Genomic DNA, 19,685 nt, shown 5'->3' with positions numbered 1-19,685 from the left:
AGAAAAGACCATAAACACATGTTCAGATACATGAATAGTCTCATCAAAGTCAAAACATTTAATTTTTATCCTCAAAACATGTGGGGCTTTATAATTGGCACTTGCAGACTAGACTGATGAATTAGCAGCAGATTTACAATTTAATAAAACCCTCTTACTTTCCATATTCACATGAAAAGGAGTTTGTTGGTATTTCATGCAGTCTGAAAGCTTTGACCAGATCTTCCACGAGTGAGACATGGCTTTGTTGAAATGAAAGCAGAAAACCTGGCCTATTTATGTAAATATTTAGACAGCTGCCCTATCTGGGTTTGTTTTGTTTTGTTTTCTTCCCTGCTTGTCACTTAACTGTATAGCTGTGCCATGTGTCTGTTCCATTTTGAGGCTACTCAAGAATGTGATAACCAAGCTGTTGCATTTTCAAGCCTTCTTTGAGTCTACAATTTAAGCCATTTAACTCACTTTTTGGCTCTTTGAGGGGCAAAAAATCTGAAGTCATCTTTGGTAACTCCCATTCTGAATTGTCCCCCTGTCCACATACAATATTCTACACACTGATGACAACTTCCTTGGTGAGGCTTTTCTGGTTAGGTTGTGATTAGTTGAAGTCTCCTAGCTTCCACAATAGGATAAAGCACATTATAAATATGATTGTGGCAATAGAGGGGTCAAGACTTTCTAACTAAAATTTAAAACTTAAGTAAGTAACTTGGATTTCAGTAATTCGTAAGTCAGCTCCTCATGACTTTCCTATTTCCGATTCAATTTTAAGGGAAGGAAGTTGTTGTGGTTCTGCAAGTTTTGGATACAGAAAGGTATGTAACATCTGTTACATACATGCATTGATGCCTTCATCCTCAGGACAATCAATGCATCCCCCTTGTGTGTGCCCTTACCCTCAGCATGAGGAAAGGTCACCTGAAAAGGCCCATTGACCCACAATGCCAGAGTAGTTGCTTGTCAATCCTGTGATGAACTTCAGCTTCACAGAAAGATATTTCTGTAGCAGCAGCAGCAGCAAATAAATTAAAAAAATAGGAAAAAGGCCATGGAGGTAGAACTGCTAAGTGGAATTAGTGCTATTAAAATCTTGTAACTGAAAAGCAGTTCCAAGTTGTCAAATGTGTTTTATATTCTCGAGGAGGATGCTCAAGTTGGTCAATTAAGATTTGGAGGGTTCTAACACTGCTTGGAAGAAGGAGGGGAAAAACAACCGTGGCTGGGAAAACTGGGAAGGATTTAACATTCTGTTACAAACCTGGCAACTCTCCCACTCTGATCAGGAGCTGTGCTCTCAATGAAATGATCAAAAGAAGATGCCAGCTAGTGTACACATTATCTCTGGCTACACTGCAAGAGTGGGCTCTGTTTTCAGGCTACCGTGTGAACAAAACAATTGGGTGGGAGAGGGGAATGCCAAAGGGTTTGGAGCTCCTTCTGCTGTGTGAGCCACGGTCACTACGCTGCAGCCTGCCTTCCACCCAGGCGCTCGGCTTTCGAGGTTGTCGATGATTACACGTTATCAATTTTCTTGCCTTTGAAAGGGAACTTGTGTGAGCTCGAGCGATGCCTCCCCGTGGCCCCACGGAACGAGTCGTTCCAGCAGGTGTCACTGTGGGCCCTCGAGTGGCGGCCACCCCGGAGCCAGTGCTGTGCCTCGGTGCCGCTCCCCGCCCGCACGGCCCCGGCATGAGGGGAGCGAGCCGCAGCCGCCTCGGCGCCGCTCATCCCGGCTGGTTCCTGAGCACCACGGGGGCACAGCCCTGCCAGCCCAGCTGCCAGCCCCGCCGAATGCACAGACACGCAGCCAGCGCCGTCGGGATCAGCAGTGGATGGTGGGCGTCCCTGTGGGATGTGAGAGATGCATGGCTGTAATGAGCAGGGTTATAAACTGGCCCGGAGTGACAAGGATGCTACAGCAGAGAAACAACAGCTTTACTATGTAGTAGCAAAGCCTGGGCTCCACAGGTAGAGAACTTAAAAACCCAAGAAAGTAAAAACTAAAGAAACAGATTAAAAAAACCCCACCACGATCCTGAAGTTTTCTAAATATTGTATTCAGGCGGTCCTGAAATGAGTATTTTATTTTATGGGCTTATGCTAAGGATTTTCCTGGTTCATTGCATATGAATGCTGGTGTTTTGTAGGCTTTAAATTTCCCTAAGTAAGATAAGAATTCATAACTTGTGAGGCAAAACAAAAGAGCAGACGAGGATAGCAACAGAAGAGTTACAGGCTGTAACAGAAGTAACAGGCTGTGGAAACAGAGAAGGAAGGAGGAGCAGGAAATAGATGTCAAGAAGCTCTGATGAAGTAAGAGGACAAGGGATGCCAAAATATCCTGATATTGGAAATGCTAAATGTGGCTATGACCAGTACTTCTTAAAATTCAGGCCTAGACAGCAAGGCTTTTTAAATTCAAACCTTTATAAACCTCTCAGCTGATTTCTTTACTGTGTTGTTCTTCATGGCCTTCATGACCAGGGAGAGACTTCTGTGGGCTGGCAGCAGCCTTATCGGGTCTTGTCTCATCTTGCCCCAAACTCCACTATGAGGAAAGTTGGCATGGTCCATGCAAGACATGCCTGTTTATGGTGAAAACGGAGATCAGGAGTAAGACTAGGATGTTCTCTTTCTTACTTTGGTGGCTTAGTTCTGGTGATTTATCATATCTACATATGTACAGCTCATATGATCATGAGTATGCTACTCTTCCACAGCACTGCTTTCTTTTAATTATATTGGTTTCAGATTGCAAAATCAGGCAACAAGCATTGGTAGAAAGGAAAATACTCTTCTTGGACTTGGATATATAAGAAAAAGCAGAAGAATTATCAATTATCTGTTCTCTCTGTGCTTCTGAACCTACACATAACTCCTCAGGAGTCTCAGAATGTGATTACTGGGCTTGAGTCAATATTCAGTCAGAGTCCTTCAATTTTCTTTTGTAAATTTCTACAATAGACTGATTTTTACCCACTCTATCCTGGTGTTAATACAGAAGTGAGAGAGCTCTGGTCCAAGGAAAAGCTGTGGCCTTTGATGGAGTTTTCAGCTAAGAATTTTTTCATTTGTTGGACCTCAAAATGATGCTTTTGAAGGAGGCTTTATTACTCATATGAATTCTAAGGAGCAGACACTTGTTCAAAGGAATGAGTTTGAAGGTTTAAGGTGAAGAACTTTCGTGCAAATGTGATAACTTTACAAAAAATGAGTTGGCCCATGTGGCCCAGACAAGCTCGTTACAACAAATCAAAAAATGAGACCCAGGGTGAAGTAAAGTTGTGTTACTTTAATACACCTTTTGTTGCAGATGTGCTCCTGGGGCGTGAGGTGAAAATGTCTGAGTGGTTAATGAGAATATTTTCAGTTTCTCAGGCCAGCATGTATTTTTATCTTCTGGTGGTTTAGATCACTGAAAGGACAAGCAGTAGCTAAATAAACACTTTTACAAGTCAGTGACAGAGGAAATCACATACTGAATGTTACTCATAACTGGCTATGCACTGCTTGCATCTTATTGCTAACGTATCACAAAACATATCATTGGGATTTATAATAGTTCAGATGGACAGAGAAGGTGTACTTGCACATTACCCACAAATAGTTTTAGCATTACCTCAGTTTCTGCATACAGAGCTTTCTTTTTGTAGCTTTTGCTAGGTGTGTATTGAGAAGGAGATCTGTATAATGGATAGCTGAAGACAAGGAGTTTATTTTGCAGCTCCATCCTGGATTTCCACAGCATATGCCCAGAGGATGATCATCTCTGCTGGGAAAATTTCTTTCTTTGGCAGAGCCTTCCTAGTAGAGAGATGTGCAGAGACAGGTAAGGGTTGTGTTTGCATGCGTGGCTGTCCTTAAGGTATGAAAATCCTTCCTGACCTCCAGGGAATTGCTGGAGTTAAAGCTGTCTGACAGCAGAATTTATGTGTGCACAGACTGTAGGTGGAATTGAGTCAGGAAGGTGAACTGATTTCCTGATTTGCTTTCCTCTGTTCCTCTGTCATGCAGCCCCATCAAGCTGTGGTCTCACAAGGGCTGTAGCTGAGTCTGAAGTAATCCATGAAAGCACAGTGTGAGTTGTTAGTTACTTGTGCATAGAGGTCTATAAAGGTTTAACCTCACTTTAAGCATTCCAAGTGACCAATTTGTGCTAGCTTTACCTTGAAAATCACCACCTTTAATGACTCTTTATGGTGATTATCAGTAAAAACACAAGAACAGAAAGATTGTTTCATCCCTAGCAGTATTATGCACCAGATGCTCTTAAAGTTTTCTTTTACCTTTTGCAACATTTACAAATTTGATTTGTCTCCCCCTGCAACTACCTCTGAGATAAGTGAGAGAAAGAATCAGGTTTTTGAAACCTATGGCCTGTTCTGCACCTTCTACCTCAGCCCTTAATGACTACAGCAACATACTGACTATTACCCCAGATCCTCAGCGGAATCAGCAAAGCTGCCGTGGCTCTAATGGAGAAAGGGTGTTTGGCAGCAGCTACAAATGGCACTCAGGGTATTCCTTTGGCCAGACCTTTATCTTAATTATCTAATTTATGCCTTTGGAAGGAGGCTATGTGCAAGGTGTCTAAGCTAATGGTGAAGAAGTAATCGTAACACTTGAATTTCCTGAGATTTGAGTGCTTGATTTCTCAGCTGATGTGGCTTTGATGTTTTTTTTGATGCTACCAATCTCATCCAGCTGTTTTAGGGTTCCTACTCCTGGTATCTTGTATCCTTTTGCCATTGCTGGACTTGGCTTGCTCTAGAAGAGATCAGGATTTCTGTATGGTGCCAGATTTTCCTTCTTAAAAACACTGGCTTATGCTAATTTAGACAGTGCCATTCTAGGCACTTTGTCATAGAAAGCTTATGCTTTCAGAGAGGTTCTGAAACAGAAAGCCCTTGAGTAAAACTAGATTACTTGAGTAATCCTAGCTTGGGTACAAGAGGCAATAGACCTGTCAGTAACACGGTGGCATGGGAAATGCTGCTGTAATTAAAGTTCACTCAGCTTTTCCTTTATAAATCTCTGTAATAGAGGATTTGTGTGTTAGTGCAGCCATTTCAATTTATGTTGTTTTGAAACTAGGTATTCAGATTGTCAACTTCAGTGGGATCATTTCTCCATGAATGTATTTAGCAAAACTATGCCTAAAATCATCAAAACCATTTTTTCTGTGTTGTAAAAATAACAAGAATGGCTTTTAAGCCTATCAGGCCAGGTTGTTTGGGAAGCCTGTAAGCTCAGGTACAAGACTAGGGAGACTTACAAAATTCTAAAAAACTTGTAATACTAATTTCTTTTAGGTGAGCAAGATGTTGCCTAAAGTTTTGCAAAACATTTATTTTGGATAGCTCATAAGCTTTTTAAAAAGTACATCTACTGGTTGTTAGGTCACAAAATACATGAATATCTGTCGCGGTGCCCACAAGAGTCCACTGACTCTGTCCCCGGCAAGCCCAGGCACTGAGACAGACGCAGTCGAGGGTCAGCCTGCGAGCAGCGCAGGCAGGGCTGACTCCTGTGGATTTGTTTCCCTGAAAGGGATCTTGAGAGCGATGAAAACGCGACAAGGCGGAAGAACAGAAAGGAGGAGACAGCTATGTGCGAACAGAGGGGTTTATTGAAACCACCTCCTCAGCCCACAACTGGCTCCGGAGTTAACTCTGCAGAGGGGTTTTATTCTAGGGTAGCAGGGAGGAGCAAAGGGAGTGGTCAGCTATCATCAGCCAACCAGGGCCAGTTTCTAGGGAGTCTCAGGGGTGGAGAATCATAACATGGACCAATAAAGGAGGAACGGGTGGGGATTTACAAAGGCGGAAAGATTGACTGACAAATAACTGAATGTTACATAACAGGGCTAAAAATAACTCATGTGGGGGAGACAAAGGAATATTAATTAAGGGGGTAGGGGTACATAGAACTGAACTATTATAAAGAACATACGAAATATAAAGAACTGAAATAACACACTGCCACAAATATCTTTATTTAGGAGGTTTAAACAATATTGGGTGTTTTTTTTGATAAAAAAATATTCTATAAATACTGTATTTTAAGTACCTCTTGGTGTGTGGAGTGGCCTAAGATCCCATTGAAGTCAGATACTGGGTGCAATTAAATGTAAAACTTTTCAACTTTTTAATCACAGCATTTTTATTTTTTTTTCAAAGGTTAGAGAAGAAACCCAAAGAATATATACTGTGCATTCATGTGAATGTTTGCTTAAATTGTTTGTAGAATAAAAACTCATAGAGAAATGGAAATCTGTTCAGTTTGCTGTAGCAGAAATGGCAAAAATTTCCACATGAGTCATTAAAAATGAGTAATTCTTCTGTCTGAAGGGTTGACCCATTGAATTAGAATATAAAGACTTCACAGTGTCTTAGAATTTTGCCTCTGGTAAGAAGTAGAGGACTATTACTACTTTTTAAAAAAATTTTTTTCCTCTCTTCTTCTTCTTTTTTTTTTTTTTTTTCCCCATCTGCTTAATACAGTCTGGGATTGCCCTAACTAATTGTAGGTGACATTGAGTAACTCACTCTGAATTAGCTGTAAACTCCTTCCAGATGTAGCTTACAGTTGTGTCCAACTTCAGACTAAGATGTTTGGATTGTTGTGTTCGGCCATCAGCACCGTAAATACTAGATTCTTGGCTTAGGCTATTTCATTTGAGTGAAAAAGGATTGTTTGGATGTAAAGGATTTTCTGCAAGGCTTGCAACTCAGACATTGCAGCACAGTGCTCATACAAAACAAGGAGGTAATCAGCAGTTTTCACTTAGACTCTGCAGGAAGTGTCTTTGGCTGTGCACCACAGAGTTTGGGAAATATTATTAGGAACTGGTATCTGTAAAGTCATGGCAAGCCACTGGTCCTTGTTCATCTCCTCCTCAGAAAGTGGCAACAAGTACAATCCCTGTTGCACCCTAACCAAATTTCAGTTCTGGAGATAAGAACACAGGGAGCAGATACTTTCATGATACCTTCTGCTGGACTCAAGGGACAGGAATGGATGGAAGGAAACTGGTAGAAGAAAGGGAAACTATCGATTTATATAGTTCTTTCGGTTCCTCTCTCATAAGTATAACCACAACTCTTCTGGGGGTCATTATCATTACCAAACAGTGGGCAGCACTGCCGGCAAAATTAGGAAACAAAAAAATTTTTACTTTACCAACAAAGTTAACTTTGATGTACATGGATAAGCAAGAGCTCACTTCGGCACCTCCTCTGTTGGATTTGAGCATGGGGTATCCTTGCATAAAAGCAGGTTAACCGGGTGGGTAAAACACTGGAAAAATAATTTTTACTACTCAGCCAGCTGTAGTTTTTTACATTCTGCATTAGTCATGTGCCAATGTGTAGGGACTTGAAGGAAGGACCTACTCCCCCTATCACTTTGTTCTCTGATTCTCTCCTCCTTCAGGGTGGCCTTGGCTTTCCCCAGAGTGAACTGCTGGTTTCAAATGTGGTGCATTGATCTCAGTAATCTGACCTTGGACTAGCCAGGATGGCATTATTAGCACTAGGTAAAACTCTGATGCAGAAGGGATGCATTGAAGATTTCACATGGCAGAATGTGCAAGACAGACTGGAAATTCAGTGGCCTGTTGTTAAACAGCACCACAATTTTAGCACTTCAGCCACACATGAGGCAAGACCATTTTTTATTCCCTCAGCTGTCAAGACTTGTTGTTATGATAGTAACCCAAAAAGGGATAATCTGTTGGCTTTTTAACACAGCCTAGAAGTACCTTTGACTTCTTGTTGTTCTTTCAAGACACACCTTATTGCTGAAAACACATGAAATGTTCTGAAAAAAGTTTAAGTAGTAATTTCGTAAATTTTCTTTTTGAAAGTTTGTTGATAAGGTTTTCACCAGTTTTATTGTAGTAGTAGGTGTAATAGCCTTGTAGTTGAACAATGCTACTGCTATATTCTGCTACTGCTTTTTTCTTTGATAGTTTATATAAATAAATCAAATTGCTTTAACAGATTAGGTAAATAAAAGTTCTGTTTATTACCATTAAATCAATAAAAGCTCTCACTGAATTTTGTGATCTCCTTGGTACTTGATAAGTCTTGTTGTTTAAATATAGATATGAAAATGAATTCCTTGGTAATGGTAGATTTTAATCACACAAAGACTCTTCATAAAGAGATTTGCTTTCAATTTAAAAGAAGTTGAAGCATCAGCTCTTTAAGGTTCTGCTTTGTAATCCTCTTCCATCACCACCCTCTTCTATCAACCTATAATAGTAGTAGGTATAGTTAAAAGGTACTGACTGCTTCTTTTGAATATTTGAAAAGTTTTTAATTAATAGTTTCACTGGAGAAACAAGCTGTATTTTAGATTTGAACTCTCTCACATTTTACAGCTAAAAAGATGAACCTGAGGTTTTAGAAAATATTTAAAAAAATACATTGCATGTATTTTATATATTGATAGTGTCTGTACTCCTATGGAATTACTATATGTGGAGTTTTTTACTCACTATTAACTAAAGATGCCAAAAAAGAACTCTTGGAAATATCTAAGAAAGAAGGAATTGCACTTCTTTAGGACTGCGGGTGAGGCTGTGTGCAAAGCTGATCCAACACAGGTTTTTAATTGCATTTTTCAAAGCATGTCTCTGATATTTACTGTGTAAATAGTTTATTTTACTACTGCAAATGTGTTATTCTCCATCACTCCTCTTCCTTTTGTCATAAAGATCAATATTTCCCCATTGGAAATCCCATATCACCTCAGTGATTTCTGTAGCTTTTATGAAATTGCAATGTTACAGTAATATTTGCACTTAGCAGCTAGAGGTTCAGGACAATATGTAAGGAAAAAAAAATCCATTATCTCCATGTTCATGTTTTGTTCAAGATCAGTGGGAATCTGCCATATTGGTGTCCTAGACAGAAAATCAGTTGCTACTGGAATTTCAATAACAGGTAAAACTGCTAATTTTGAAAGCCTGCAACTCAGTTATTAAAAAGTGCAGTTTTAAAGGTAGCAAAAACAGTAATTACTTTGTTTGAAGGGTTTTAGAGTTCTTGGTCTGAACATTTTCTTCAAAGATTCTTTGAAATTTTAGTCAGAAAAGAGCTGATGCAATTAGCGGGAATATTATTTGAAAACACATTTATGTGTCAAATCATATGAGCAGAATTTGAATGAAACAAGTTCAAGTGTGATGGTGTATCCTGTGGTGTTCTTCAAAAAATATTAACCACCTTTACCTCGTACAAGTGCAAATTATTATTCTAGAGTATATTATTACACTGCATTGCTCCTGTAGCTATAGCGGTATTCAGTATACTGAAAATGACTGGGAAAATACTTTTCTACACAGTAAGAATCGCACTGTGGTCCTGATTAAGTGATTCATTTCAGTAGAATATGGATTTCAACTCGATAATAGTCCCTATCAGCAAGATAAATGCTAATTTATAGGTGGGAAATTATAGAAAATAAGCATCCAGGCAAAGTGGGAAACCATTAGCCAGTGTTCAGTGCCACTGACATTACTGGTTTTGCATCTAACTATTCACAAAGAAATAAGAACATAATAAGAGATGGCAGTAGCAGATGGACCCCATCTGGAGAAAAGGACTTAGAGCACTGAGAATGTAAAATGCCTTTTTTTGGTTTGCTCTTGAATCAAACACCTTTTAGTCCAGAGGCAGCCTAAAACTACTTCCTCATACAATCTACCGACTTCTGGTGGTCCCAGTATCGGCCACATACCTGAGATTGGCACTAATATCCAAACCAGGTCTTTCCTCACTTTGCTGTAGTGGTAAAGAGGCAACAAACCAAGGCTCCAGGCTGGGAGAATATGGTTGGGGTGGGGATAGAAAGAAACCAAGAAGTATTACAGGAGCAGGAAAGAAAAATTGAGTTATATCACACACACATCAGGGAGAGGATGTGAAGTTGCATGAGGAGCTGCACAAGCAGCTGAAACTCTTCCATTTCTGAACATCTCTGGCTGACTTTGAGAGCATGGAACATGTTTTGGATTTGGTGTTTATCTACTAAACAAACTTTCAACTTGACTTTGGGGCAAAATGGTGCCAGGGTGGCTGAGACATTGAAGTGTGGGTCTGGAGCCAACCCAGCAGCTCTGCTCAGGCAGTCTGCAGGGAAGGAATAACTGTGCACAGGGCATGGAAACCAATGGGTGCTGTTGTGGAGAGCTTTTTAATTTCAGGCCTATTTTCTGCTGCTTATCAGAAAATGACTGGATTACCTTTACTTCCTTATAATTTGAATGGTACCTGATTGCAGCACTTGTACAACATATTTAGTAATGGATTCTGGAGAGTGCTTGTGAAATTGTTTATTATGCAGTAATCAGTTAAACTCTTCCCTTGTTACCAAAATTCTATGACATTGTTAAGCCCCCTAACACTGTGTTTTAATGTTGATGAGTAAGGCCTTGTCCAGGAGGTGTGTGTGGCCCATAAAATTATGGCCTCCACACAGATGCTGATATAAAACTTTTTCACTTATTTATACATTTTTAGTGATCAAAGAAATTAGTGCTCATTGGTTCTAAGATATGTAATTCACTTCATTAATTTGTATTCTATCCTCTATCAGTTATTGATTTTTCACTTTTCATGCTAATTAGTTAGGAAAATTATATTGTTTCCAACACCTTGGCTAAACTCCACAATGCATTTTCAGGTGTTACAAACATGTGGAATATTTTTGCAGATATGAAAATTAGAAAAGCAAATCAAGCAAGTATCTTTAGTTAATAACTGTGTAAGATTCTTTCATTTCCCTTTAGGTACTAAATCATCAGCACTGTTAAGCTTGGCATGCCACTGTGACTATTTGTATATATTTTATATATGTGAACATATATTGTTCTTTGGAATTAGACCTCTGTGGAAGTGTATGAACATCATGTTAAACTTGGAAGGGAAATGTGATACCAGGAGCAGTAATCACATCCTGTTTCTTGATTCAGGCAAAAAGAATTCTGGTCTGTATAACAGTGAGAAATTTGATTCTTACAGATTCTACTATGGTCCAGTAAATGCTTAAAAGAAATGGTGTATTATTGGGTTTGCATCCTTACTTAAGGGAACAATGGGTCTACTGAAATTTGTGAACTGTCCTTCAAGTCCATTTGTAGGATATTAAGTCAGCTGGGAGATTTCTTTCTTTGTCCCCAGTTAAAAGTAATGTTTTATGCTTTAAAAAGGGAAAGTTGTTTCTTTGATGTAAACAAACCCAAAGTCACTGAAGAAGTAGCTGTAAACATTCAAGAAATTGAAATAAGTGAATGTAGGTAACTTTTTGGATAACAGCTATTTTTGTTAAAGTCTTATTAAAGACTACAATTTGACAGATTTAGATTTTTCTTTCTGTCAGCATCTGGCTATGAGATTTGCTTGGTTTTTTTCTTAGTAACTGAAGCCACAATTTGTAACACAGTATGAAATAGCTTTTTAAAACCACTAATTAAAGTGTTTTTATTATATTTCAAATGAAAGAAATAATGACAGAATCGAAAACATTCACTTCCTGAGAAAGGGTGTAATGCCTAAGATAAGACCTTTTGCTGGTGCAAGTTGACTTGACAAGACTAAATTCCATGAATATCAGACAAGACAGGACAAAGTTCAAGTTATTAAAAATACAATATGCATCTTCAAGACCTGCATATCAGGTGTGTAACTGGGACATAAATTGTCATTAAGTAATTGGCTTTTAGGGGTCTCATTTTAGTAAACGGTGACACAGAGTAACAGTGACTCCTTAATAGGGCTCCTGTCATCCTCCACAGGAGTGTTCATTTTCACCCTCTCAATTTTATAGAATGAGGGAAGAGTAAATTTTTCTGAAAAATACCTGATCATAGGAAGCTGAGATCTCAGGGAATACAAAGTTCCAGGACAGAAACACACTGTTGACTTTAATTGAAATTCTGGTGGCCGTTTGCTGCCCAAAACTCTGGATGACCAAATCTCCATGAATTTGGCTAAGAGTTTACCAGGCCTGTCAGAGTGTCAGTGACCTAGAGATGTTATCTGGAGATGTTCCCTTATTAAGGAGTCTCATTTTACCTTGTATATTCTGACTGCCTCTAAACTCTACTTATGTTTTGCTATAAATGTTTTCAAATCAATTGTCATCCAGCAACAGTAAAATCAACAAACCCTGATTGCTATCAGCTCCCCATAAAAGCCGGTGTGTTTTTTTTTAAATTTTATTTTTGCTCCTAATTGCAATGATGTGATGATTGAGTCTACTTTTAAACCCTATAGTAACAGATTATTTATGTCATCTTTCACATTATTTATATGAATGAAGGCTTCTTTAGTATGAACTTCTATGAAAAGCTCTAAGTCAAACCCTGAGCCCAGAAATTACTTTTAAATACTTTTGCATTTCAAATAACTTCCTCCTTGTCAGTAAATACAACCAAGCTATATTTCAAACATTACCAAGGAACTTTAAAATTTTATCCTGCTTTCTTATCCAGTTGAAGCTTTGCATGTTTTAAATGTATCTATTTTAAGTTTCATGGCCTTGTTATAGAAAGGTTTAATTTTCTTATGAGTATTTTTTCAGGTACTTAATTTAAAAAGGGAAACAGCATTTTAGCTATTTCAAGTGGAGTTATGGCCCTGATCAGTGTTTGGTTGTTTTTTGGGTTTTTTTTTTCTTTTTAGTAATTAAATGAGGGATTTAATTAAACTGTGAATAGAGTAAAAAGAGCATTTATTACAGAAATTTGTGCCACAGTTGCTGACATCTTGGTGCAAGAAGTGGTCCTTTGCTCACTTCCTGCTGAAGCTGGGCTTTTGCCAGGCCTGTTTCCAGGGATGGCTTGGACATCCTCCTCCTCAATAGCATTTTCCTCCACCAGAATATGAGTAGCTTTGACCTCTGAACCCACAATAAGCTGTGAGTGGATGTGGAACTGGTGCAGATAAATTGTTTTCATTGCCAATTTACCTGATTTGATCGGAATATGTGGGAAGTTCCTAAACAGCAAATTTAAGTTTTAAAGACCTATGAAAGCAAATTGTAGGAAGGTTACAGGTCTTGATTACTTTTCTGTCTTGTAATTGTTAAGTCCTGCCTTTTCTTAATGTTTGCTCAGGTTGCCTAGAATCACATTAGAAGAAATGCAGTTAGTGACAAGAATGCGAGTGTTGATAGAACATATTTTAATATCTGGAATGATATTATTGTTCTGAAAGCAGTGGGATTTCATGTAAGGCCCATGATAAGCAGCAGTGGAGTTCTCAAAAGTTTATGGATGGGTAGTCCTATATGTTTATTTACAGTGTATGGCTTTTTTTGAGGTGAAATGGGTTGCTTTTTGTTTGGATTTTTTTGATGATAATGAGCAGGTCCATGCAAGAGGCTCCAGCTTCTCTCATTTATTGAGACTGCAAAAGGAGAGGTTTGACTTGTAATAGATTGTCCCATTCATTGACTAACAAATGGACTCATTAAGTGAATGAGAGGAAAGTAGGATTACTGCAGGCCTGGTGCTTACCCGAGAACAGGGATGAAGTGACTGAAGGTGATTTATAAAAAAGTTAGAAGTACATGAGAGGGTACAGGGTCTGGAGGATTAAAGACTGCTATAAATTCTCATTTACCTGCATTTCACTAAACCTGACCAATAGCAGTGAAGTTTATTCCCTTCTGGGGGGACTTCTTGGATTGTTTCCCACCAGACTGCCAAGATCTAGACAAACTTGTGACAGATTAGCCAATTGATCTAAGTTTAGGAAGACACCTAGAGCAAAGCCCACTGAACAATTCTGACAGAAAACGGCCATCTTACAACTTGTAGATTGCAGGTCAGGCTTTTGGAGAGTGATGTTTTTCTATGCCCTATCTACCCTTGTTTCATAAGAAGTTATTGCTGCCTTGTGTACATTTTTTCTACTCAGCCCAACTCTGTGATGACTGAGACCAGGGATAAGGCACTGAAATTTGGTTGAGCCAGCTGAGATTGAACTGAAGAACTTTTAGGAACATGGTGTGCCTCAGCATAGCCCTTGTTACAGCTGAGAATTGGGCCAACAGGGATGAGGGAGTTAAGTGACTAATTATGAAGATTAAGGACCTACTGGGATTTTCAAAATGATTGTGATTCTATTCCTAGCTTTAAGCGCCTTTATAAATCAGGCCCTGGTCCTGAAATTTGCATAAGTGCCATGTGAATGAATGGAGTCTGAATATAAGCGTGGATAAAAATGCAGGCCCACTCTTGGATTCCAGCTTTTTTTTTTTCCCCACCATTATTGCTATTAAAATGACACATCTTAAAAATATGAATGAATGCTTGCAAGGTGCTTAAATGAGCTGTTTTAGGTGACATGAAACATCCAACTCATGTGCTTTGACTAGCTCATAAATATGTCAAGGAAAAGTATAATTTCTTGACTTTGGTCTATTGATTCACACTAGTTGGTTATAAGCAAAATGGGCTGGTGAACACAGTTGCTCTTTCTACTCCATTCCCCTGGGTGTTGACTTTTTGCATGGAAGACAGCAGGTATACACCTGGAAAGGTGGATTTTTGCGTAGTTCTTCCACAGTAGATGATTCTTTTTGGGGGCCCCTCAGCTGGTGTGCAAAAATACTGAAGTATTTTGCTTTGTGCATCACAATGAGAGAAGAAAGTAGTTTTTGAGCTTTTTCTATTGTGTGAAAAAGACTTTGTATGTCAGGCAGGCTTTATTAAAAGAAATGGAACAATCTCTAGTTCAAAAGAATCCAGAAAATTACTTTGCAATGTTCTTATAAAACTGAGCGAAGCATTTTGCTTACATTGATGACTAAAGGAATTTTATATCCATAGTCATGTTATAATGGGAGCCCAAAGAGAGGTACAACTGCAGTGTTGAAACCCATGGCATAGGCCGTACCAGGGGGGAAACCAGTCAAACTGTTGCTTTGTGTCATGCATAAGTCAGTAAGTAAAAGATCTTGAAAATCATTGAATCCCAAGAAGTAGAATTGAATCCCAGCAAGAGAAATGTAGTGTAATAGTACATAGTGCTGGCAGCAAATCACCAGATAGTTGGTAAGGAAAGCATCTATCTTAGATGTGTCCCTGATAGATGGGAAGCTGTCCTTTTGTGACACTGTAGGTTTCATGTAGAACACGTTTTACCAGCACAAATGTCTCTGTGGCTTAAGAAAATGATTCATTAAAGTTACTTAACTCTAAAAAAGAGTCAGTTCAACTTTGGAAAATTTTATATTAAAATGTCTCTCTGACATTCCTACGTGTTTTAAAAAGAACCTTATAACATTTTGGGAATTCCAGAGAAAATGGTAATTTTAAAGTTTTTTCACAGGATAAATGGACTTCCTGTCAGTAAGTCTCTAATCCAAGGTAATTGTTATTGTAAGACTTGAGTAATACAGAGTTTAATGAGTGGGATATAATGAATGCTAATACACATGAATTCGTGGGAAATAGACCTTAACAATTTAGACATCCCTGTTTTGACACTCTATATTTCATTCATAAAGGCATTGATTTAAAGTCTGCCATAAATGTTGCCAGAGTCAAATATCCTCAAACCAGATTATTTTAAATATTCCATACATGAAGAATGTAATGTTTACTGTCAAGCTTACTTATTTAAAGATATTTAATGTTCCATGCATTTGTTGGTTTAGCAGAGTGGTACAAAATGAAAAAAAAATGCAAATGTAAATTACACTTAGAAAATCGTAACAATTGCAATAAATCTGTCCATTTAAATCAAATAAATGAATCAACCACAATAACAATGTGATTTACTTTACCTGTCTCAACATTCTTACATTCAGGATGCTTGGCATCCTCAGTTGCCAGGAAGGAATATTTGGGTTGAAGCTGATGCCTTAGGGCTGGGTTTTTCTGTTTTGTCTGATAGCACTGAGTGGTGCTAGGATCTTCACAGGGTGATGGGGGTAGGGCAGTCTTGTTCAAGAACATTGTCTCCAAGCTCCAGGCCCGAGCATAAATAACCTGGAAGAGAAGGGCAGGTTGAGAGGAGGGTGTTCGGTGATTCGGGGTTATTGATTGGACTGTGCATTGCTATATGCAAATGAATGGAAACTTGTAAAAGGGGTAAGATCTGGGGACAAGCCCCTTTTTTCGTCTCCATCTTGGAAATATTCGGGCTGGGCCACTTCTGTGGGTCTGGAGAGGCAAGGGCATGGGCTTGAATAAACACTCATTTTGTTCCTTTCACTCTGTCTAGCCTCTGTTTCAGACTCAAGGCATCAAAGCCAGCTCAAACCTGTTGCTCTGTTTGAAAGCATTTTGTTAGTTTTGGATGAGGCACGGTCATTGCTTTTGTCATTCTGGTCTGATCACTGCTGTGTTTCCACAAAGTCAGCTGCTTTTTGTTGTGCTCTGAGCTTCCTGGGCACTTCACCCCTGCCCATCTTAGAGTGTTTTTCATTTTGAGGGATTCATTCAGAGACTCCTGTTCCACACTTAGGGGTTTAGTCAGTCACAGATGTGTAGAGGTTTGAATTCAATAGATTGTGGCATTTTTGTTAAAAAAATAGTATTTCTATGGGCCCTGCTAAATGGAATAAGACAGATAAATATGTCTCAGTATATATTTGTAAGCAGACAATAATTTTTACACATCTATGTTCCCCATGCAGTGCCTAAAGGGACTGCTTTTTAACCCTAAGATATTTTACATTTTTGTTCTACTCCGCAAGTAAAAATGCAAAATCGTCACATATTTAATTATGCAGACAACTCCAGTTTGGGAGAAGTGTGTCACTTGCAGAGGGACCAAACTGAAAGCTCTGAATAATGCTGAACTCCTTGATGGGCCAGGCACAAGGAGACAACATTCAGTGTGGCCACACATCAAACCAAGCTTGAGGTAAGGAACACTGAACACACCAAAAACATCTCTGTCTTGTGGAAAAATAGAATGAAATCTGAAAAGAACTTTGAAGGCTGACATAACAGTTGGATTTAAGAGCAGATGAATGCAAGAATGAAGTGGAGAAAGTTGTGGTGCTTGTCATGCAGTGGCAAAACCACATGAGCAGCTCATCCCTGGTGTGTTCTCCAGTGCCAGAAATTGTCATCAACAGTGGCTGTTTCTCTCAAAAAATACCTAGTTCAGATTAATTAGAACAAAGGTGTTTTTGCACACCAGCTGAGGCCCCACATCTCTCATCAGTCAGACCTGCTGTGTAAAGGCAAATGTTTCTCCCTTGGTTTGTGAAAGCAGTGGGAAATGTAACCCTTGCAGTGTGGCTGCAGAGCTATTTTTGCTTATGAGGGCACTACAAAGCAATCAGAGTGTCCCACTCTGTCTCCTGAGGGTGTGACTCTGCCATGAAAATTTCCATGTTCTGTCAAATTAACTTTGTGTATAGAGCATGAAGATTTAATTAGGTTTTACACATTATTGTAGGGAAATCCTGGCTGTGTTGTGTCTCAGGTGGATCATGTTTCCAGCCTTGATTTTCTATATTTTTACCACACCAGGCTCTTTTATAAGCTGTTTGATGCCAAGTAGACATAAATTTTTTATCTGGTTTAGGAGCTGTGTCATGCCTTGTACAGAAAGCTGATGCTCTGCTTTCCCTGCTCTTTCAGTTCTTCAAACTTCCCCTGTGTAGTTGTCTACACTAAATTACGTTAAACCAAAATATCACTTATATTTGTTGCAAGTTCAGTTTACTTTCATTTCCTTGGTTGCCAGCTTATTTGACAAAGTGTTCTGTGAAAACCAATGCCTCCTATTGATAATATTTATAGCTTTAACACAAAATGCTGCAAACATTTTAGCAATTTAGGATTATTCCCTTTGACCCCTCTCTTCTGGTCAGATAATGTGTGAACATTGTAGTACACTTAAGAGGGCTTTAAAATCTTCTTTTTCTTGTACAAAATTGATGAGAATCTCTTTGTGTCACATCACAATTATGTTCTGAATGAGTGTGTGTGTGTGTATATATGAAGGAAGGTTGATAACGCTTGATAACTCCTAAGTGGGGATTTATATTCATGGAAGGATATAATCACAGGAGTATCTGCACATAAATATGCACCTGTGAGAATTGAATTTGTTAAATAAAGCAGGCAGCAATCTGTAGCTGCAGGGAGATAGCACTGCTATTTGATAAGGCTAATGGCTTCAGCACTGCATTTTGTTAACACCTTTGTTCTTTTTTGAGTTTCTTAAGAAAGAAAAAACGAGCATCTGATCTCACATTGTTCATGAGAGGAGTGTATCGATTTCTTTTTATTTAGATTCTTTTCACAGTTTTTGGACAGTAGATAAAATACCGGTGAAAGCAGAATCTTTCAAAATTCCTCTGCATCTCTTGGTGCCCTATGGTAACCAAACCATCTCATCATGATTGTATACTGTGCATTATACGTATATACATAAATTTTATATGTAAATCCACGTTATACTTACATAAAATGTTGCTAACTGTTGGTGACTGGCATAAGTGACCAGGAAAAGTGAAGGTATAGAATTTTTCATTAGTTGGCCTTTTCAGCTTAGGTCATATGGAAAGCTTATCTGCTTGCATTCAGAGTGTGTAAGAATTACTGAACAGGCATCTTTCAAATTTCAGTAAAGATATATAATAAAATCCAGGTTCTTAATATGGAAAAGGAAGTAACTGGAAAAGTATAATTGAGAAAAGTCTACATGAAGCACCCATTTAGAAATATGTTGCTGTTTTCTGAACAGTGATAATGAGAAAGTTAAGGTGGGGATTGTCTGCATGGAAATTGAAACTTGTTCACTACAGTGGTTAAAGGAAAGAAATTTAAATTGCTGTAGACAGACTTAGTTAAGAAAGGCTGCTCTTAATTGAATTGAGCTATACTGAAAATCAAGATTTAATGGAAATAAGAGGTTCCACATACTTATTTGCAGCAATTTATCTTATGGAGTTTAAAATTTAACAGACGCAAATTACAGTGTAGATGGCTTTTAATAGATTTGAACTACAAACATGGGAGTAGGCTTTCAGCTGGTGAATATGTGCCTGCTGAAGTTCCCTTCACATTCACAGTAGGATCTGCAGGCTCTGCCTCCTTGCCCAGGTACGTTGTGCTTCTTTTTCTGAGAGGAAACACAGAAATCCTTGTGAGGCTGGGGTTTGACTTTGTCCCTAGGGAGATTTAGATGCCATTCCAGAGCCACATTTCAAAGGTTTCAGCATTGTGCCTCGTCCTGATGAGAACAGATGGGCACCAGGATATTGCCCAGTGGGTTGGGAACCCTTATGTAATAACACTTTTTTGCATCTGCTCATATGAATAAGAAACCATGAAATTGGTTTGTTTAATTAAAAGCAATTCCCAGTCTTCCTAAAATGGTGGCCCTTTCAGAAGTTTTTAACAAAAAGGCAGATGCATGAATTTATCAAATTTCCTGAATCCTGCAAGCCTTGGAGACTCGTGTATATATTTACAGAGGTGGGAAGAAATGTAGATGAGTGAGTGTTGCTACTTTCCTCAATGGTTATGAGAGTGACAGAAATTCAGATATTTACACTAAAATATTGCTGTTGCCAACTTCACGCATGTAGGAGTCATCCTGGGTGTCAGCAGAGGATCCTGGAGATACAGAACATACAAAGAGAGAAGCAGACTCTCAAAACTAGTAGTGTGCACTTGTAAATGTGGAGAAGTTGATTTT

General features: G+C 38.7%; 1 long non-coding RNA gene across 1 annotated transcript in view; it reads left to right on the top strand.

The window, feature by feature from the left end:
* LOC134547799 (uncharacterized) overlaps positions 1–19,685 on the top strand; it is a 180,488-nt gene that overhangs the window by 85,520 nt on the left and 75,283 nt on the right. The window lies entirely within an intron of this gene.

The sequence above is a fragment of the Prinia subflava genome, chromosome 2 (genome assembly GCF_021018805.1).
Source record: "Prinia subflava isolate CZ2003 ecotype Zambia chromosome 2, Cam_Psub_1.2, whole genome shotgun sequence".
Taxonomy (NCBI): domain Eukaryota; kingdom Metazoa; phylum Chordata; class Aves; order Passeriformes; family Cisticolidae; genus Prinia; species Prinia subflava.
This window is presented reverse-complemented; position numbering and strand designations above follow the sequence as displayed.